This window comes from Notamacropus eugenii, chromosome 1 (assembly GCF_028372415.1).
Source record: "Notamacropus eugenii isolate mMacEug1 chromosome 1, mMacEug1.pri_v2, whole genome shotgun sequence".
Classification (NCBI taxonomy): Eukaryota; Metazoa; Chordata; class Mammalia; order Diprotodontia; family Macropodidae; genus Notamacropus; species Notamacropus eugenii.
This window is the reverse complement of record NC_092872.1, coordinates 480,532,338-480,555,335: the sequence shown is the minus strand read 5'-3', so window position 1 is coordinate 480,555,335 and position 22,998 is coordinate 480,532,338. Positions and strand designations below refer to the sequence as shown.

At 39.7% G+C, this 22,998-nt stretch overlaps 1 long non-coding RNA gene across 1 annotated transcript; it reads right to left on the bottom strand.

Moving 5' to 3' along the window:
- Positions 1 to 1,294: 1,294 nt before the first annotated feature.
- Positions 1,295 to 11,369, bottom strand: LOC140519545 (uncharacterized). Its single transcript, XR_011972224.1, has 3 exons — positions 11,289 to 11,369; positions 2,825 to 3,050; positions 1,295 to 1,506 (listed from the first exon to the last, which is right to left on the bottom strand). It is a non-coding gene; the product is annotated as an uncharacterized lncRNA (long non-coding RNA).
- Positions 11,370 to 22,998: the final 11,629 nt, after the last annotated feature.

The window sequence follows — 22,998 nt, the reverse complement described above, 5'->3', positions numbered from 1 at the left end:
CAACTTACTTTTCACTACTGAGACGTCAGTATGTCCATCTCCAAAATGTAAAAAAATGCCTCCAAGAATTTAAAAGTGTTTTATAAAATGTTCCACTACAATACTATTCTAATGCCTAGCTTTAAATATGTAATACAAATACAGAAGCCTCAAAAACTGGAATGTAATTTGCACTTTACTTTTAGGCAAAGACAAACTAATTTTAGAGATTTTTTTTTTTAGAGGGGAGGAATCTCCTCCAAAACATACCTTAGTGTAATAGATATAGAACTAGAAGGGACCTAAGAGGTCATCTAGTCCAACCCCTCATTATACTGGTGAAAAACTGAAATTCAGTTAAGTGACTTGTTCAAGGCATAATCAGGATTTGAACCCAGGTATTCTGGTAGCAGCTCAGTTTCAGCCATCATTGAGCCCTTCTCATACATACACCTTCTACATCTAGTCATTCATTAATTCATTTATTCATTCAACAAACATTTATTAGACATTGGATGTGTTTGGAGCATTGTCCAGGTACTTAGCTAAAAATTCTAAAGAAGACACACTTCCTGCCCTCATGTAGCTCCTAGTCTAGTAGGGATATAAAAAAAACCACAAATGAATTAGGAAGCTGCTAAACAACATTCTATGGAAAGTTCAAGGGTGGAGGGGGGCGTCCTTCATTCATGAATAGGAGAATCCAAGGAAGGGCTTATGGAGGAAGTTTAAGTTGGGTTTTAAAGGATGATTAGGAATTCAGCAGATGAAGGGAAAGGTGGGCTGGGGGAGGGGGGAGAGGAGAACAATTCAGGTATAAGAAATAGTATAAATAAAAGCAAAGAGTCAAGAGAACACAAAGCCAGTAAAGAGATCACTGTGTCTGAAGTTTGGTGGGGAGGAGAGGGCCACACAATAATTGGAAATGAGGCTGAAAAGGTCATCGGGTCCCAAATTGTGGAAGGCTCTAAATGCCAGGCAAAGGAATTTAAACTTTATTCAATGGGAAATAGGGAGCCACTGAAGATGTATAGTCTTGTATAATCATAATTTATGTTCATAATAATGACCTTGGAAGGACTGCAAAATCCTGAATCATCACCAAATATCCTATTAGGATTGATTGTGGAAACAGGAAAGCAAGCAATTGCATTTTAGGAAGACTTAAGGGACTCCCAGGAGGGCCCAGACATCCCCAAATAAATCACTCTAGGTCCCCAAATGCCCCAGTGTTGTTATGATCTCATTCCCATTTAACCTCAGTCAACCAGAAAATCATATTCCCCTTAATATTATTATTAATTTGGAATTCCAAAGGAGGTCAAACTGATAATTTGTGTGATGGCAACTTATTTTTTAATCTTTTATTTTTTTCTGATTACATGTAAAAATAATTTTTAACATTCATTTTTTTAAATTTTTGAGTTCTAAATTCTCTCCTTCCCTTCTCCCCTCCCTGAAACAGCAAGCAGTTTGATATAGGTTATACATGTTCAGTCATGCAAAACATATTTCCATATTAGTCATCTGTAAAAGAAAAAATGACAAAATAAAGTTTAAGAAGTATGCTTCAATTTACTTTGAGACTATCAGTTATTTCTCTGGAAGTGGATAGCATTTTTCATCACGAATCCTTCATAATTGTCTTGGATCTTTGTATTGCTGAAAATAGCTAAGTCATTCACAGTTGATCATCATACAATATTGGCATTACTGTATACAATGTTCCCCTGATTCTGCTCACTTCACTTTGTATTAGTTCATATAAGTCTTCCCAGGTTTTTCTGAAATCATCCTGCTCATCATTTTTATAGTACAATAGTATTCCATCACAATCATATACCACAAATTATTCAGCATAATACATCAGTTGATGGATATCTTTTCAATTTCCAATTCTTTGGGGTTTTGGGAGGCAGTCAGGGTTAAGTGACTTGCCCTGGGTCATGCAACTAGTAAATGTCTGAGACTGGATTTTAAGTCGGGTACTCCTGACTCCAGGGCTGGTGCTCTATTCACTATGCCACTTAGCTGCCCCTTAATTTCCACTTCTGATGGTAAGTTATTTTTAAGAATAAACTAAAAATTGTACATAGGATTAAAGAAGTGGGGAAAGGGGGATTTCTTTCATCTTATGTATTACTTATTCTCAAGAACTTGGGTTTCATGATCCTTATGAACTATGAAATAGAGAGAAGATAACTACGTGCAAAGTACTCAGCTAGAGGTACAAAGATTTGCCATATTACCATAGACTTCAATTCAACAGACATTTATTTAACACCTACCATGAGAAGAATGCTGTGCGAGGCACTGAAGGAAAAGTTTTTTGTGTTCATCCTTCATTGCCAAAGAAGACCATACCATCAGAGAAATGATGACATGACTTGCACTTGCCTTTGTTTTGAGGGAGGGAGGGCTGTGCAGGTCACCAGCCTCACTTCTCCTCCAGAGCCATTTGAATCCAGAGACCTGATATTCCTCAGGATGACTGGAGATGACCCAGGATGCACTGGGAGACTTTGGCCTTTTTAGGCCAAGATCTTTGCAGGTACTCACTTAGGGTGAGGCAATGCCCATTCATTGAATAGGAGGGCATTGCTTCACCCTAAGTGAAGGAAAAGTATGTTTTAGGAGGAGAAGGAAGAAGAAGAAAAACTACTACTACTACTACTACTACTACTACTACTACTACTACTACTACTACCATTTGTATAAAGGGTTAAGGTTTAAAAATCACTTTACAACAGTTATTTCATTTGAGCTCCACAATAATCCCATGAGGATGGTATTGTAGGTATTATCCCCATTTTACAAATGAAAAAATTGAGGTTCAGTAACTCACCCATAGGCACACAGCTGTCGGTTATCAGAGGTGGAACATTTAACTGTCCTTGTGAAACTCATAGTCTAGCAGGGATATAAGACATACACAGGTAATTCTCCATCGAGACTTCAGAAGAGGATGTTTATAAGCATATCACTGTGGGTCCTCCATCCACTGATACAGGCTCAGGAAAAGGCCAACCTCATGACCTTGCTGGTGATGAGACACAGGTAACTTTAATACACTGTTACACAGAGAGAGATATCGGAGAAGGGTGAAACAAAGCATTTTGTGAGACCCACCAAAGAGACCATATAATGTGAGAATGAAAGTCAGAAAGTCTGGGTTCTTGTCTTGGCTCTTGTTGCTGACTTGCCGTGAGACTCTGTACCCAAAAATCTTCTATGAAGTCTTCCCAGCTAAAAACAATAATAACCCCTCCTTAGAACTCCTGGAGAACTTACCTTATTTCCTTATTGATAGAACCACCATTCTCCCAGGCATCCAGACTTCTCAGTTCCTCATACCCCACATCCAATCCATTTCTGAATCGCATTCTTTCAGTCTCCACAATATCCCTCCAATTTGTTCCCTCCTCTTCACTCTAACTATCTCTACTCTAGTTGAGGTTCTCATCTCATCCGATGTGATGAATAGTCCTTTCTCCAGTACATCCTCCAAAATAACCTTCCTAATTCATAAGCTTAACCTTCTATCATAATTCTTAAAATATATGACTTATCTACCTTCCTCATTCCCATTAGACTGTAAGCTCCTTGAGAGCAGGAATGTATTGTTTCTCATTGGTGTACCCCTTGTAACAGAGTTTGTTACTGCACATAATAAATGCACAAAAAATATTTAATTGAATTAGTTAAAACCATTTATTTTACACTGATCACTTGATGCCTTATACTATAGCTATTTATTTTATCTGTCCTATGACAGACAAGGACTATGTCTCATACTTCTTTATGCCCCTCTCCCTCATGTGTCATATGAGTAGGGCCTCAATAAATATTTGTTGAGTGAACAAACATCTATCTGAATACACCAGAGTCCTGCTAAAGGAGTTCAGGGATTTCAAGCAAGGTGTCTCCACCAGTATACTGCTAAGGTTTCTTCCTCTTGCCAACCAGCCATGTACCTCTCAACTCATTCTACTGAACCTGGCACCATCCCTCCAAGTTTGCACACCCACACAGACCTACAGCCTCAACTGGTTCCAGAAGCCAGCTTGAAAGCCTGTTCACTCCTCTAGGCAAGATCCTTCTTCTCAACCCCAACAGCACGTGGGAAACCATTCCAGCACATTTGGCTTTCGATGTATTTTTGGTTTCCAGCAACAAATAAAAATAGTTTCAAGGACATGCGTGGGGGGAGGGGAGAAGAGGGAGACCTAGTCCCATAAGGTTCCAGGATAAAAAATAAAAACTGCACATGCACAATTCCCCATCTTTCTCCCATTCTCTCCAAAGGGGCCAGCGCTGATTGGTTGATTTAGTATTCAAACCTGATTTTGGTAATTCTCCACCCCGCAACCAAGTCACATTCTTAGCACTCTAAAGCTAATGATATCAGTCAGTAGCCCCTCAGCCTTAAAAGCAGACAGGCAAATGCCTGAATGATGCAAAATGTTGTACTCTGCCCCAAAATGTCTTACTTCCTGAAAACATGCCTGAAATCTCAACATTAGTGATTTATTTCACTGAATCACAAAGTCTGAGAGTTATTTTAGCAACCATCTAATCTAACTCATAAACAAAAGGAATCCCCACTACACCATACCCAGCAATGAAAAGAAATCCACCACCTCTCAAGGTAGCCCATGCCAATTTTGGCATGGGCTCATTGCTTTGGCTCTTGAAAGTTAGTCTCATCCCGGCAGCTAAAATGGAATTCCACCTCAAAATTTGTATCGCACATTACCTTTTGTTCTTATCATGACATATTGTGTCTAACTTATACTTATCGATGACAATCCCTTCCTCTCTCCCTGTTTGATTGTAAGTTCCTTGAAAGCAGAATTCTGCTCCTTTTCCATATTTGTATCTCAGGTATACTGCAGATGTTCAGCTGTATCATAGTAAATTTTACGTAAGAGATATCATGGCAGACATGTAAGATCAAAAAAAGAAGAGGACTGGTGATATATTGAGAGTGATGAATCAATATGTGATAGTACCTACCTCCCAGGGTTACTGTAAGGAATAAAATGAGATAATATTAGTATTTTGCAAACCTTAAAGCACTATATAAACACTGGCTATTTTTATTATGGTTATTCAGAAAGAAGTCCAGAAAGAGATGGAAACAATCAGGGCAGTATAATACATACTTTAAAAAGTCCAAGCTGCACATAATAGATATTCAGAGTGTCATCTGCAATATTCTTTTCCTGTTCTTTGTCTAAGGAAATGTTCATGTTTGTTGATTTTTGTCAAGTTCAGAATGATAATTTTTTTTTAAGTTTTGTTGGGGTTTTTTTAGAGAAAGTGAATGCCGACCTTGTTCTGACTTCTTGAGGGCCTTGAAGGACAAATATTGATGATGAAGAATGGTGTTGGGAAGCTGAAGGGGAGAGAAGATATAGATGGATGGAAGGAGAGGACTGAGGAGCTTCCAGACTTTGCCAGTTCTGCAAGGGTCAGCTCCTAGAGGTCACCGGGATCCCAACCCCCCTGCTCTCCATTGCTCCCCAAGGGACAAATATATGTCAAATAGATATTGGGGATAACTGTTGGGAATGAGGGTGCTCACTCAAATATGAGAGCCTTGACTAGGTATTACAGCAGGGAGAACACACAAGTTTTTCTGACTCCTAACCATTCCACTATGGTTCAGTACACAAAGTCAGCAACAGAGCAGGGAGCAGGGAGGGGAATAGTTGCCAAGGTTCCTCGCCACACCCACCCCTGCCTGAATAGTTCCCTTCCCTTCCCAAAAACAGGAGAGAAGAGGCTGGGAAGAGAAGATGGAAAGGAAAACTTCCCTAGCATACCCCTCTGACTGCCAAAACGATTGTATTTCTCCTTCATTTTTGAAGAGGAGGACCATGATATCAGGGAAATGATGATGTCACTGGGGGAGGACTGTGAAAGGTCACCAGCCTCACATTGTCCTCCAGAGCCATCTGGATCCAGCAACCAGATATTCATCAGGAAGACTGGAGATGGCGCAGGATGCAATGGGAGACCCTGGCCCTTTTAGGCTAAGGCCTTTTCAGGTACTCAGAGTGAGGTAATGCCTGTCATTCCAAAGGCTACCCCTTTCTCTCAGAGACTTCCCCAGAGACTTCCCCATTCCCATCTCCTGGCTGTAGTGAGAGACTGCTGGTAGAGTTCGCTCCATCACTGCCCTCTTGCCCCAAGTAAGGTGTGAAAAGAACGCAGAACCTGGAGTCAAAAGACCTGGGATCAAATTCTAGCTGAGATTAAGAGTTGTATTAATCTGGACAAGTCACTTGACTTCTCTGGGCCTCGGTTCTCTCTTCTGTAAAATGAAAGTACCTGGAATAGGTTAACTCTAAGTTCCCTTCCAACTCTAATGTTGTTCCATGATTTTTTAATTTTAATTTTATTTTTTTTGCAGCCTAAAAGTAATGTGAATTTGTATTTCTATAGAACTAGAGAAAGTCGTACATGTGTCATTCTATACATATGCAAAAGACATTTATTAAATATCTACCATATGCAAAACAATGTGCTAGATGCTGGGATAAGAGATTGTCCCTTCTCTCAAGGAATTTATAGTCTCTTAAAGGGATAGGACACCAACTCAAATGGCTATAATATACAATATTACAAGTGTAATACTAAGATCATAGGTTCTCCAAGCCAGAGCTGTAAAGGAACCTCAGAAGTCTTCTAGTGTAACCCCCTCTTTTTACATATGAGGAAACTAAGGCCGAAGGAGGTTAATTGAATTGCCCACGGTCACACAGGGAAGTATTCAACCAAATATTGTATCAGATTTTCTTATTTCATAGACATCTGATACCCTACCTTCCACCAGCATTGAGAAAATATGGAAGATTCATGTCCATTCATTAATTCATTCAATAAATATTCACTGAGTGCCTACTGTGTGTGAAGTATGAAGGATAGAAAAAGAAGAATAATTCTTTCATTCATTAAACAAACATCTGAAGTGACTGTGACATGCATGATTACAAGACTGACAGAGAACAAGAGGACAGCCCCTCATTTCATAGATGGAAAAACTGAAACTCTAGAAAATTGAGACTTCAGAATAAATAACAATAAATAAATAATAAAAAAAAAGCAATAAATCTCTCTCAAAACCATGGAGGTGGGAGTGCAGAATAGTAAGGGAATTCCATCCTGAGTAATATACATCAGAGACATCATGTGCCAAGAGAATCAAGGGAGCCATGGAAGCCTGGCAAGAACCTTAAAATGTTGGCAAATTGAGCTCTGCTGATGCCACCATTTGAGTTAGTTATCCTAGTCAGCTCAACACAACTTCTCCTAAAAGTGAAAGAAATCGATGAGGTGGCCAAGGGTTGCAGGTTGGCCCTATTGGAAACCATTGTGATGATCACCTTGACACAAAATGTAGCAGAGCACGTGGCATTCCTTCACGTCCTGCCCCCCTCAAAAAAAAGGCAACATTGTCCCCCAACAAATCAGAAATACCCCACCTCCTGGAAATGCTTCAGACACCGTTGACCACCAATGCAGGCAGGAAAAGGACTGGAGACATTAATATTATCATTATGCTCCAATTTTATATCACAATAAAATTAGAAATAAAGCTTATAAGTTTTATTCCATTTTTTGGTCAATAATGCCCTTGGCTCCAAAGTCTACAACAACTTACTGCAGGCAATCATATGTAAGAAATTACTTCATTCTTGGGCCTAGATTAAATGAATAAGAGATGAAAGTGAAGAGTTACTAAAATCTAGAGATAAAAAGTTAAAGAACTTGATGTCATTGAAAAATTCTCTCAACACAAACTTCAAAAATTACACATGATAATGACGATAACTTCCATTTATAAAATACCTTTATGCTTACAAAGTGCTTTATATATGTTATCTCATCAATGTTCACAACAACCCCATGCCATAGGAAATATAAGCCTTATTCTACCCACTTTACAGATGAATATACTAAAGTTTGGAGAAGCAAATTGACTTGTCTATGTTAAGGACCAGAGAGGAGGTATTCAACACTAGCACTAACTCTCAAGTCCAAGGACTCTTTCATATGCTATCTTCTCTATACCAAGGGAAATTACTTTCCCAAAGACACTTGCCCAGCCAGTCATTGGCCGAGGTAAACCTAGGGCTCCTTCCATTCCATCATGTCAAAGGTACTTCCCCACCCTGCTCCATTTCTAAAACCTCCAAAATAGATTTGCTTCCCTGTTTAAATTTCCCTCACCTCAGTTCCATAAATATTCTGTAGAAGACCAATCCAAACACAAGACTGGTCCTTCAGGAGCAGAGCAACAAGACCTAGAGATAGCCACCAGACACCTATTTCTGGTGCAGCTTGGTCTAAGCTGAACAAGCAGCCTTCAGGCAAGGAGAGCCTAAGCCCAGCCTAGCCCTCAATGGCACCATTGTTTGTGTTTGGAACTCAGCTGCAGGAACCTGGCTCCTTGACATGCCAGAGGGTTTGGGGTCAAGAGCAAACTGGGGACACCAGCCATCAAGGCTGGGTGGCTGATGGGGGTGGGAGCCCAGCAATAGGGAACTGAATACATACAAATGCCTCCCAGGAATGACACTTAGAAGGCAGGAAAGAGAGTGGGCATAGAAAATCATCCTGAGGGCGGAACCTAATGGAGGTACACACACACACACACACACACACACACACACACACACACACACCTCACATATACAACAAAACCTACTCAAAGGAATGTCTTCTGCTTTTTCTCTCCAGAGGGTCACATATTTCCCACCACAGCACCATAGCAGACCTCATAGGTCTACAGCAGGGGTCGAATCTTCCTGCTCAGTTTAAAATGAAATCACCTTCTCATCATAAGATGGTAGATTTAGAGCTGGAAGGAATATAGAGGTCACCCATTCCATTTCACATTTCACAGACATCTGAAGCCTCACCCTACCTCCCACCAGCACTAAGAGAAAATCTGGGGGATTCAAGTCCATCCATTCATTCAAAAATATTCACTGATTTGTGAGGTGTAAAGGCTAGAAAAAGAAGGATACTTCTTTCATTCATAAAACAAACATTTCTGAAGTGACTATGACATTCAAGGCTCCTGGCCTTGAACTGTGGAACTGTGGAGTACACAAAGATCAATAAGCCTTGTAGTGGTAGCTCCCAGTCCACAACAATTAATGATCAAAGAAGCAGCATGGAAGGTGAGAAGACCTCAGTTCTAATCCCATCTCTGACATTTACTGTCTGACTTTGGGCAAATGAATTCACTTCACCAGACTTCAGTTTACTCATCTGTAAAATGAGAAAGTTGAATCATGTGACCTTTGAAGTGTCTTGCTGCTCTAAATCTATGATCCTATGGCACTGAGGCAGTTTAAAAACACCCACCCACAAATTATTGATAATCACTCTTAAACATCATTCAACCTCAAACTCCCCAATAATCAAAGGCATGTAAATTAAAACAAATTTGTGAGGCTATCTCATGCTCATCAAATTTCCTCCCCCCCAAAAAAAAAATAAGAATTAAAAAACAACAAAAATAACACTGACAGAGTTGTAGAAAAACAGGTACACTCATTCCTGGGGATATTACAAACTTGTAGAATCTTTTTGGAAAGCAACCTGAAAACATGCATAAAAATTACAAAAAGAATTCTATCTTTTGACTCAATGATTTCATTATTAGGAACATACCCTGAAAATGTTATCAAAAACAAACAAAAAAAGAGCTACCTATTCTAAGATTTCTACCACCACGTTATACATAATTGTTAAAAAAAAAAAAAAAAGAAAAGAAAGAAAGAAAGAAAAAAGGAACCTGAAAGCAATCTACAGTAATTGCACAACAATAGGTGAATTGTTAAATAAATTATGGTACATGCAGATAAAGATCTGATGAACTCTGAATGCAGAGCGAAACATATTTTTTTCACTTACTTTATTCTTTGTCATAGTTTTCCCCTCTTTGATCTGTTTCTTCTTTCATAACATGATAGCACATGTATAACCTATATCAAATTGTCTATCATTTTAGGAAGAGGGAAGGGGACAGAGGAAGAGAGAAAAATCTGGATCTCAAAATCTTGTAAAAATGGATGCTAAATATTGTCTTGACAGATAATTGGAGGAAAAAACAAGATACTACTAAAATAAATAAAAGAGCGATACAAAAAAATAATAAATTGTGGTACATTAATGTAATGGCATACTGTAATGAAATTCAGACCAACAAGAGGAGGAATCTGAAAAGACCTTTATGAAATCATACAAAATGAAAAAAGCAAAAGCAGAAGAATGTAGGACACACCACTTCTGCCCAGGGAAGAGGAAAACCGAATGAAAATAAAGGGACAAAGAATTCTAACAAGGAGTTAGAGTGACTAAAAGTTTGATACTTTTTGCATTAAAATTAATTCGTTTGAATGTAAATAGTTACTAAGTTTTGTTGGACATGCTGCTGTTCAGTAATGTTTAAGACATTTAATAAGCAGAAAAAGATGAATAGGACAAGGGATCCTCCCTGCTACATAATCAGGAGATAAAATGTATATTAAATAGAATATGATTATTGTTGTGTTTGACCATGACATCAAGATGATGAGACGACTTGCGGTTGACTTTGATTTGAGGGAGGGAGGGCAAAAAAGTGTAGAAGTAGAAATGTGTTTGGGAAACTGGAGAGATTACTCTTTTACTATGGAAAGAGCGCTGTGTGAAAGTCATCCTTTCATGGATATCTGCAACAAAGAGACGACCCCAAGGTTATACTAAAGCTGCGGACACAAGTCCCATGACAGATTTCCTGTCTGTCATACAGAGTAACGTGATTTACAAAATTACTGTTTGATAACTAATACATAATGAATGACCTATCGTCATCTTTTTTTTCCAGTGAGAAAGGCAGTATTGACATAGTAACCAGAATCCTGGGTTCTGCGTCCAGGAAAATGTGAGTTCAAATTCCACCTCCAGTTCTCTGAGCCTCAGTTTTCTCATCTATAAAATGGGGATAATAATACATGTAAACTCTACCTCAAAGGATTGTCAATAGGTTCAAATGAGATAAAAAAACCACTTTGTAAACCTTAAGTTCAGCTATATGAATTCAGCTGTTATTATTAGCCCCCTAAAATCTAGTTCATATACTGCCTGCAAACTATCATTTGACAACATTCAGGTTCCTGAGACATGTTTACCTTATTGCAAACTCAAGCCCATCTCTTGAAATTTTAAATGCACATTAAGGAGACTGAAAAGCTAGACAAAAGAATCAGAATGCAAGCTAGCTCCCACCAAGCCAAGCTATCAAATACCTTTAGAGCAATCTCTCTGGAAATGTCCTGAAATAGTCACCCCATGTTTACCAAATCAGAGGACCCATTTTTCTATCTGAGCTAAAACCAACTCTGCAGCTTTTAACAGTGCAATGAACCAGACTAAGAGAGTTGAAAGTCCATTGGCTCTCTCGGGCCAAAGGAAAATTCTTGCCAGCCCCTCCAACACAAATAGCCCCTGGAAGAATACTGGAGTCCAAACTTCACTGAAAAGATCTCAAGTCCAAAATATGCCCTCTATTAGCCAGAGAGGAAAGGGGCCAGGGTTTTCTTGGACTTAAAACATCCCAGAAACAGGCAGACAGAGCCCAGCAAGAGTCTTATCAAGATAATTTTGTAAACACTGTGCCAACGCATAGCTCATAACAATTCTCAATGATACCAGTGCTCAATATATTGTTCCATGTGAATTCTGTGGTATTGTGACCAGACTCCCAGGAAAATCTGGTCCCCCAATCCAGCACCCAGAATCTCTAAGGGGACTGACCTAATAAGTTGCAGAATATTCTGAAAGTAATCCCAGATTTCAACCCATTTTCTGTGAATTTTACAATAGTTCCATGTCTTTTCCATGGCCCTGATCTCCATGGGGGAAAGCAGCTTTTCAGGAAAATACTTCCTGACTTTCCAGCAGCTACTCTTGCAGTTAGTTTGGTGGTTTATAAAAAGGAAGGTATTCCTCCTCTATGACACAAGTACCAAGTTTATCCTCCTTGCCCAAGGCAATAGCCATCCTACCTGCTATAGGGCAAAGTCAGGGACCAGACATATTTTTAACCATTTTCAATGAACATTTTCTGAATTTCAAATGTATGAACATTATTCATTCATTCAGTGAGCATTGATTAGGTACCTATTATGTGCCATGCACTGACAGCACTGGGGACACAAAGGCAAAAATGAGAGTCACTGCCCTCAAGGAGCTTATATTCTATCAGGGGGAATAATGTCTGTTATAAGCAATGTTGTAACATTTGTTGTAATTTGTTACCAGACAAATAAATATAAAATGTATAAGTAGGGAATACAAAGTAATATGGAAGAGAGGACATAAATAACCAGGGGATCAAAAGCAGACCTCACACAGGAGAAGATGCTTGAACTGAACTTGAACACAGTACCCAGTAGGAAAAGTACAATTCCATTTAATACGTTTCAATCCAATTTGGTTTTATTTTTTATTTTTGTTATTGTTCTTACACCAGACAGTAAGACTGCTTAGATAGTATGTGGATTATGCAGGTGACTTCAATAGGAAAACATGACCTCTCTATATTCTTCAGCAACAAAAAAGAACCAGCCAATCAGAGCAGCTACCATTGTTTCATAAGTGCTACCTGATTGATCCTTACAAAGTGCCCATAAAGAAGGATTCAAGTGTTACTGTTTATCATGGGGGGTCTGGCCCAGGCACTGAGCACCTGGGATGGCATCTCTCCACATGGCAAGGCTAAGGAGTTTGCTTCCAGGAGAATCATGATGATGGATAAGGAAAAAGCCTTGGAGGGTCTGTGAAGCACGCAGAGACATTCTTTAACTGGCTCCAGTCAGCTAACCACAGTAGTGAAGTAGTTCTTTGGTTGGCTGTGGAGACATTCAAAAAGATCCATCAACATCAGCCATTTTCACTTTTGCTTCATTCACTCTTCGGGAATTTTATTGACTCTCACTTATATCATATGGTGAGAGACCATGTTGTAAAAGAAAAAGCCTAGAGATCTTCTCCCACTCTGAGACCATATGGCCTGGTAAAAGGGCCTTGGTCTTTGGTTACTGTGTTTGTCCTTTTCCATTTTAGGAGAAGAGAACAGACTCTCTATGACCCTATAAGTCTGAAAGGTCCAGAGGGACCCTAGCCCAGCAGTAGCTGAGACAAGGACTTGAGATGCTGCCTTTGTATACGAACTTTGTGGAGCCATTGCTACGTAGGAACTAAGCTAAGTTATGAGCTTTCTCCTTTCAGAAACTTAGGTGATACAAGAGAAAATATGTCCCCAAGGTATTGGAGAAAATGTACTTTGTTCCTACTAGGTCTACAATGTATATATTCCTTTGTAAAAACTAGTTGAGGTGAAGTGGTTAAATAACACCAACTCCTGGTCACAGCCCCCCCCAGAAAAATTAGGGGAACACAGCTGGTAAGGGCTCAAGCTAATGGCAATTGAGAAAAGACCCTGAAACCTCTCAGAGTACCCAAGAACCCTGAAGAGGGAGATAGAATAGTCTAGCTCTTCTTCGAGAGTGAGCCAGAGAATTCCCATTAAACTGTACTCAGGTTGCAGAAGGGGAAATGAGACTAGAGAAGTGACATAGTTGGCCCAAAGTCTTGCCAAAATTAAGAGTTAAAACCAAAAATAGCTCCTTGTTCCAAAGATATGAAGGACATAAAGTAAAATAAAGTACAATCAGATATGGTTATGGATTTGATCATCTCTTCAAGATATATATTCCTTCCCCTAATGCAAATTGCAGCCCAACTCCACCTTTTCATCCTATGTGATTCTTTTCCATATCCATGTTTTACAAGTTCCATGTTCTATATTCATAGGGCTTTTCTACAGTAATGAATTTTCTGGTGTTGAATAAGGTGTTGAATAAGACTAGACTAGACTAGACTAAGGCTAGACTTTGGAATAAAAGTTTGACCACACTAACTATCAATATAAGGCTTTCTCCAGTATGTATCTGTAATGATGAATAGACCAGGCATTGTGCCTACTACTGAAGCTACAAGGAAAAAAACAAAACAATCTCTCACTTCAAGAAGCTTACATTCTATTTGGGAGGGAAATAAGTAGAGGATCATGTAACCAAGTTTTCTCTGTAGTTATATCAATTAAGAAATCTTGTGTGATCTTAACAGAGTTTAGTTTAACTTCATTGAAAAAAAATCTTTAAGGCTGCACTTAGATCTACCAAGTCAAATGCTTTATTATAATAAACAATAAACCAATGAACCAATAGCATCTTTCAGTTCAGTCAGTAGTGGGACTGGAGAGATGCAGTCTGCTGGAGAAAATCAACTGGTAAAAGTCCATGTGTTTCCGGGCTCACTTTTTTGCCAAGGATACCTTCACTATGTGCATAGACCACGTCCATGAAGATTTCATAGAGATAAGTAAGTAGGCTTATTGGTTAGTAATTGCTGATGGCTTCTTGTCCACCCATTTTTGTGTCCACATTCTGTGACCTTTTCCATTCTTTAGTTATCTTCTTTCCATTGAGGTGTCTTGAAAGTCATTCCATGAGTGCCTGTAATTTTATGTTGTCTTCAGCACAGATATCTTCTGTCTACATAAGGCAGGCTGCAGCTCCTCTTCCTGATGTTATCTTCTCAATGCCATTTCCACTTCCTCAAATATGGTAGCTCCAGTGTCACCAATGATGTTACTAGCACATTACAGAAATGCTTTCAAATCTGTTCCATTTTGCATCGATGTGTTGCATTCTTTCCAGTTTCATCTACAAATGTTCTGGGGAATATACAATTTAATTTAATCTCATATCAAGATTTCTGCAAACACTTGCCAAATGGAAAGACATGTCAGTCAAAGAAACTCCCATAGAGAGTGTACACTCATCTGTGAAGTACTGCAGATTATAAACATCATCTCCTGAAATCACAGCAGCAAGCATGGGACACGGGGCAAGATGAGCCATCATTCCAATTGGGAAGCAAAGTCAACCTTCAGGCTGTATAAACTAAAGACATGTCAATCCAGCAAGCATTTATGTAGTGCTACTATGAGTAACTAGGGGCAGCTATGTGGTAAAGTGGATAGAGTGCAGGTGCTGGAGACAGGAAGACCTATGATCAAATCTAGCCCAAGACACATGCTATCTGTGTGACCCTAGGCAAGTCACTCAACACCTGTTTGTCAAAAAAAAAAAAAAAGGAGGAGGAGAAGGAAGAGGAGGAGGAGGAGGAAAAGGAGAAGGAGGATGAGGAGGAGGAGAAAGAGGAGAAGAAGAAGAAGAAGAAGAAGAAGAAGAAGAAGAAGAAGAAGAAGAAGAAGAGGAAGAAGAAGAAGAAGCCTGTCCTGGATTACTGCCTTGTTGTGGCAGAGAAGCTTGCATAGCTCAATGAAACTACAAGCTATGCCATGCAGAGTTACCTAAGATAGAAAAGTCATAGTGGAAAGTTCTGACAAAAAAAGCGGTGATCCACTGGAGAATGAAATGACAAACCACTCTAGTATCTTTACCACGGAAACCTCATGACAAAAATAGTCCATGGGGTCATAAATGAACAACAACAATGAGTAAGGCACTGTGCTAGGCACTAAGAATACAAAAATTAATAAATGGCATTCTCTACCCTCAAGAAACTTTTGTCTCCGCCATGCCTTTGCATAGGCTGCCTTCCATCATTGGTATGCTCTCTCTCTCTCCTCATCCTTGACTCTTCAAATCCCTAGCTCCTTTCAAGGCTCAGTTCTTGTAGCACTTCATCTATGGGTCTTGCCTGATGTATACAGTTGTTAGTGCTCCCTCAAACCACTATATATTTCTTTTGTACACAGTCTATATTTCCTTATCCATGATCCAAGATACATATTGTATCTTCCTAGTATAATATAAGCTCCTTGAGGGCAGAAATATATCATTTTCTTATTTGCATATGCAAATAAGGTATGCATTAATAAAAAGATTGATGATCAATTGATTGATCAGGGGTATATGACTTACACAAATAAGTTCAAGAGTGAGAGGGTCATTGTAAACATAGAGGCAAAGTCTTCTAAGACAAATTGATGAGGAAAAGAATGTTTTCATCTGGAAGGATCAGACAAGTCTTCTTGGAAGACATGTAACCTAAGCCAGGTCTTGAAGGAAGAGAAAGATTTCAATGAGCAGAGATGAGGAAAGAGTGTGTTTCAGTCATGGAAGACAGTCTGTACAAATTTACTGGTGATTAGAGAGGGCAGGATAGGATTAAGCAGTCCAATTTAACTGGAACTTGATTATGAGAAGGGGAGTCATAAAATAAGGCTAAAAAGATGGGTTGAAGGCAGATTGTACAGGACTTTAAGTGAGTAAGCATACAGTAAGGGCTACACTAAGTTTGTATTTAATTCTATATACAACAGAGAGTCACTGACTTTTTTTTAGAAGGAGAGATATCTAATCAGACCTGAAAATTAAGAAGACTATTTCGGTAGCTATGGGAAGGACAGACTGGAGAAAAGGGAAACTGGAGGTATAGAGATCAATTTGGCAACAAAATAATACAATTGTTCCAAGAATAATATGATAAGGGTCTGTACAAGGGTGGTGGCTGTGTTAACAAATGTGAAGGAAGAAGCAGAAGAAGTTGGCAAGCGAATAGACGTGGGATTAGGCTCAGGTGAAAGAAAAAGTCAACAATGAGGCAAATTTTCTAGCCTGGATGACTAGAAAAATTATGTCATTATCAATAAAAATAAGAGAGTTGGGAGGAAGGGCAAGTTTAGAGGTAAGGTCATAACCAGGGTAATGTGACAGGAGCATTATCTCAGGACACCAGAAATTAGCAGGTGCTGAACAGCACTCATGCTCAGATAAGGTCAGTACCTATTTAGGAAGAATAATTAGCTAAAATAAGAAGTTCTCAGACATTTTTTCCTAGTGCATCCAGGTAAACTCCTCCCAAGTCCAGTCCAACCCTGCCCTCTTCTCTCCCCCAGAAATTGTCTCCCCAGGAGTGGTCTCATGATGTTTCAAAGTAACTAACCACAGGAATCTCTGTTCTATCTCTGTTCTGCCTTACATAGGGCCTTGTGACCAAAGTCTTCCCAAGGTCTTCCCTCAGTAATTGAATTTGCCTTAAAACGTCGAGATAGAGGTATTTTTCATACTTCTTACCCTAAGAACTTAACAGAACTTAAAAGTTATGGCTCTATTGAGAGTGGAAGATCAGGAGTTCCATTCTGGACATGTTGAATTTAAAGCACCAGTGGAACATGTATGTTCCCCCCAAAAAATGATTTTGAAGGGTTCATTTATACCAATCTGAGGCATTACTAGCTACCTAATGGGAAGTTTATTTTGTATACTATATATAGAATAAGCTTTCCTTGAGTTCAGAGTTGCTTTTAATCTTTGTATCTCTAGCACTTAGCAGAATGCCTAACTCATAGTAAGCCTTTAATAAATGTTTGTTAATTGATAGATTGATTTGTATTTTATTTTTCAAACTCATTATAAATTTTGCGAATGAAACAAAAGTAAACGTATGTGGTACAGGAGCATTCAAAAGAGAACTTGACTTTAGACACATTTGTCAGCATCAATGTTCAAAGCATAAGAAATTTCTTACCCACCTTTCTATTTCCAATCCAAACACCAGTTCATTTACCTAGAATTACAAAGACAGCCCAGAGGAATGCATTAGATCAGAAACTTCATTAGTTCCAAATGCCACCATACAAGTGAGGTAAGCAAGGCACTACTTGTCAGACTCTATGGTTTAAACAGAGGAGGGGGAAAGAGAGAACAAAGGGGATGGGAGAGGAGACAAGGTAGGAAAGGATGTATATGTGTGTTCGTCGTTCGTTGCCAAAGAAGACCATGCCATCAGAGAAATAATGACATGACTTGCACTTAACTTTGTTTTGAGTGAGGGAGGGCTGTGCAGGTCACCAGCCTCACTTCTCCTCCAGAGCCATCTGAATCCAGGGAACAGATATTCATCAGGATGACTGGAGATGACCCAGGATGAGGCAATTGGGGTTAAGTGACTTGCCCAAGGTCACACAGCTAGTGAGTGTCAAGTGTCTGAGGTGAGATTTGAACTCAGGTCCTCCTGATTCCTGCACTGGTACTTCTATCCACTACACCACCTAGCTGCCCAGGAAAGGATGAAGAAGAAGAGGAGTGGGAGATGGAAAGGAAAAGAAGCTAAATGTGAAAGAGAGGCAGGAGAAAGTAAAAGAAGAGAACAGAGGGAGAAAGGAGTAAAAGGGAAAGAGATAATGAAGGAGGAAGGAAAAGAGGAAGAGGAAAGAACAAATGGGGGAAGGAATGACAAGAGAGGGAAAGGTTGGAAATGAGGAAAAAGAAATTAGAAGAAGGGAGAGAGAGAAAAAGGAGGAAGAGGAGTTTTCCCACCCTTGACTCTAGTGACCTAGCCCACTTTAAACACTTGAGGACAATAGACTGAAGAAATAAATAGCCAGTGCCTTCAGACACCATGGTCTAGCACCAAAAAACACTAAGCTGAATGTCAGAGACTGGGTTCTTCTTGGTTGAACCACCAAGTCACCAGAACTCCCACACATCACTTGAGTGGAGTGGAAAGTTAACTGGATCAGAGTCAGGGCACCTGGCTTCAAATTTCACCACTGTGGACCTACTACCTGTGTGACCCTTGGCGATCAGTTTCATCAGCTATGTAATGAGAGAACTGGACAAGCTGGCCTTTAAGGTACCTTCCAGTTCCAGAGTAATGGTTGTATGACTACTACTCAACTAGGACTCAGCCCTTGAGATTCCCCCAGTTTGATTCCAAGTGTAACCAAAGAGAAAACTTCCTAGGTTAAGGATCCCAGTTCATGAAGCTATATAGAACATGAGGCCTGAAGAAAGAAATGGCAAACTACTCTAGTCTTTCCCAAGAAAACCCCCTGAAATGACTGAATGACAACAACAGAATATAAGGTAAAACAGGAGATAATCTTTTTACCCTCAACCTAATAAAACAGCCTTTTCTCTAAGCACCTGAGTTCTTATGAAATGGTATTATCAATTTGGGTATGTCATTATTATCTATAGAAGAATATATAGACACTCTCATTTAACGAAAGCAAAATGCTTTAAATATATTGTTTCATCTTACCTCACCCAAGCCCTGTGAACTAAAATTATTTCCATTCTGTAAATGGGAAAACAAAAGGGAAATTTCCCCTAATCCCAAAGAAGATAAGAAACTGGCTAAAAGTCACTTAGCAAGTAAAATGGGTAGTAGAAATGGAATACAGTCTCTGATGCCTGTCCAATACCTTTTTTAATTAGTAAAGCAATTGTATGATTAAACAAATCATCTCCACCTTCTGCCCCCTCAAGCTATTGTCCTATATCTCTCCATCCTGTCTCAGCCAAAAACCTAGAAAAAGTTGTCTATGTTGGTTGACTCTACTTCCTCTCCTCTCCCTCCTTAGCCCTTTTGCAATCTGTCTTCCAATCTCACCATTCAATTGAAAGTACTCTCTCTAAAGTTACCAACCATCTCTTAATTGTCAAATCTTACGATCTTTTCTCCTGATTCTTCTGTCTGTGACATTTAACACTATAGACCACTCCCTTTTCCTGGATATTCTCTTCTCTTTTTCATACTACTACTCCTCTGGTTCTCTTCCTATCTGTTTGACCACTCTTTCTCAGTCTCCTTTACTGGTTCATCATCTGTATGACACTCCCTAACCATGAGTGTTGCCCAAGGCTCTGTTCTAGGCTGTGTTCTCATCTCTCTCCACATTCTCTTGGGGCCCTCAATGGTTCCCATGGGTTTAACCATCATCTCTGTGTAGATGATTCACAGATTATATAGATCATCACAGATCTATATACCCAGCCCCACTATCTCTCCTGAGCTCCCATTCCTATTGGACATTTTAAAGTGGATGACATCTCAAATCTCCCATGTCCAAGACAGAACTTAGCATCTCTCCCTCAAAACTGATCCTTCTTCCAAACTTCCCTATTTCTGTCAAACACCCTTTCAGTCTCCCAGGTTTGTAACCTCAGCTCCTCACCCCACTTCACTCTACTTATCCAATCTTGCCACTTCTACCTCCACATCTCATGGATCTAACTCCATCTCTACTCACACAACCATCCCTTTCCTATAAGCCCTCATCACATATCACCTCAGTTTTTGCAATGGCCTTCTCCCCATTCCAGGTCATCTGCCCCACTGCTGCCAAAGTGATTTTCCTAAAACACCATGTCACTTCCCTACTCCATCAGCTCCAGAGGCTCCCTACAGCATCTAAAAGCAAATATAAATACTTCTGTTTTGTTTGGTTTTTAAAGCTTTTTACAATCTGATCCAAACCTCTCTTTCTAATTCTGTTCCCCCTCATGTACTCAGTGATCCAGCCCAACTGACCTCCTCTCCATCCCATCCTTTACTCAGGATACTCCATCTCCCATCTCTGTGCTTTTGTAGGAGCTCACATCCTCATGCCAGGAAGACATTGCCTCTCATGTCTGTGTTACAGAATCAGTAGCTTTCTTCCTTCAAGATGAAGTTCTGATAGTAGCATATTCTTCTTCAAGTCTTTCTTGATCCCCACAACTTCTAGTACCTCTCCTCCCAAACTTTCTGGTTGTTGTTCAGTCTTTTCAATCATGTCTGACTCCTTGTGACCCCCATTTGAGGTTTTCTTGGCAAAGATACTGAAGTGGTTTGCCATTTCCTTCTTTAGTCCACTTTACAGATGAGGAAACTAAGGCAAATAAAATTAAGTGACTTGCCCAGGGTCACACAACTAGTAAGTGTCTGAGACTGGATTTGAACTCATGAAGATAAGTCTTCCTGATTCCAAGCTCACCTAGCTGACTTTGTATTTACTTGTATATGTTCTCTTAATAGCCATTCTGCAAAAAATAATAAATTGTTTCATTCTTTGTATTTCAGTTCCAGTGTCTATCACAGTTCCTGGCACATAGGCAGTGTTTAATAAATGCTTGTTAACTGACTGAACAAAATACCAAAGAAATACCAAATGTAGAGAGCTGGGCTAAACTTGGAATGAAATTAATTTCCAAGCTTTAACCAAGGCTTGGGATGATCTGTTGATGACACATAAAGTCATCCAGATTCTGAGGGGAGAAACAAGTTTCTCATTTTCTTCAGTTTTAAAAAAGCATATTACCAAGAGTCTGTTCATGCTAGTAGAAGTGCCATCCCCTTTACCCTGAGGGATGGATGGAAGAGGACCTCAATGGAGAGAACATCCCACATCTACGGAATCCCAACCAACTTTGTGGGCTCTGTGAGAGGATCCACTGTCAGTGGCAAGTAGGAATAGAAAATGCTTTTGCCTTTGGCCTATAGACTAAGGAGACATGATTCAGTGGGAGGAAAAGATGAACATTTTGTGGGTAGTGATATTAAGAGGAACACAAGTGGAGCGAGTGCACATAAATCACAGCAAGTCTCTACCAATATCCTGGCTTTGCAAAGAACTTGCTGTGAGATGTTGGGAGGGTCCCTTTACCTCTTGGGCCTCAGTTCCTTACTTCAGGAACTGGAAATTACATCGTACAGTGGGCCTTCAATCTAAGATTGAATCCTGCCTGAGACACTGTGTGCCCCTGGGCTAGTCACTGAATCCCTCTGTGTCACAATTTCCCCATCTGTAAAATGACGTTAATAACAACACCTCCCTCACCAGGTTGTTGTGAGGATCAAATGAGTCAACCTGTGTAAAGCACTTTGCAAACCTTGAAACACTATATAAACGCTAGCTATCATCATCATCATCATCATTTATAAAATGAAGGAGTTCTTGTGGACAGTCTCGGAGGTCTCTTTCAGCTCTGACATTTGGTGATTCTGTGTGGGAGGAGAGAATGAGAAAAGTCTTGGAGTGAGGAAATTAAGGGATGTGTGCAAAGAAAGAAGAGCAGTTCAATTTAACTGGAATGTAGAGTAGAAGGGAAGTAGGAGGAGCTGATGCTGGAAGGGTATGTTGGGACCAGCTTTCATGAACTATGTCTTAGATATCTCTATAAATCCAAATCTAGCACAATGACATATACATAGTCAGTGCTCAATCAGTGTTTGTTGATGACAATGCCAGATGCCTGCCTTTCTCTAAGGCAAGTTTCTCTTTTTCATTCAAATAGAGAAAACAGTCATCTAAATTTGACCTGTATGCAAGGGTCATAGAGGGTGATAGAGACGGAGGAAAACTAGTCTGCCTCCATCCTTCTGGCCTTTCACACCTTTGATCTGAGAATCCCAAACAGTAATTATCATTCCTGCAAATCCATGTGGGGGTGGTACCATCCTGGGAAACTGAGGTACCCAGAGGCAAATACTGCACTATCCTGGGAACACACCTCACACCTTTCTTTGGAGATGCTATTTCCTTCCTTTTCTACCATCCCCACCATTTCACAATAATAACAATAACTGACATTTACATGGTACCTAAGGTCTACAAAGCACTTTGCATCCATGATTTCATTCATACTTCGCAATAACTCTGTGAAGGACTACCTGTATTACTCCCCCCCCATTTTATAGATGAGGAAACTGAGACTGAGACAGAGTAATGTCACAGATAGTGTTGGAGGTGGGATTTGAACCAGGTTTTCTTGACTCCAATTCAAATGCTCTATATACTAAATGAAACCCAAACTCCTTACTTTAGAGATAAGGTAATAAGTCCCAGAAATATGAAATAATTTTCTCAAAGACATAAGTAGTAAGGAACAGAGCTAGGATTTGAATCCAAGTCATCTGACTTAAAATCTAGATCTCCTCACCACTATACCACACTGCTTCCTATCCATTCTTCAAGACCCAGCTCAGGATCCTCTTCCACCATGAAGCCTACCTTGATGTTCCCAGCAGAAGGGAGTAACTCCTTCCTATGAGCTCCTTCTTATAGCTCTTTGTACATCTCTCCTGGCCCACATTCTTCCATACTCTTCTCATCCTCCTCAATAGATTGTGGGCCCTCCAAAGACCAGGAAT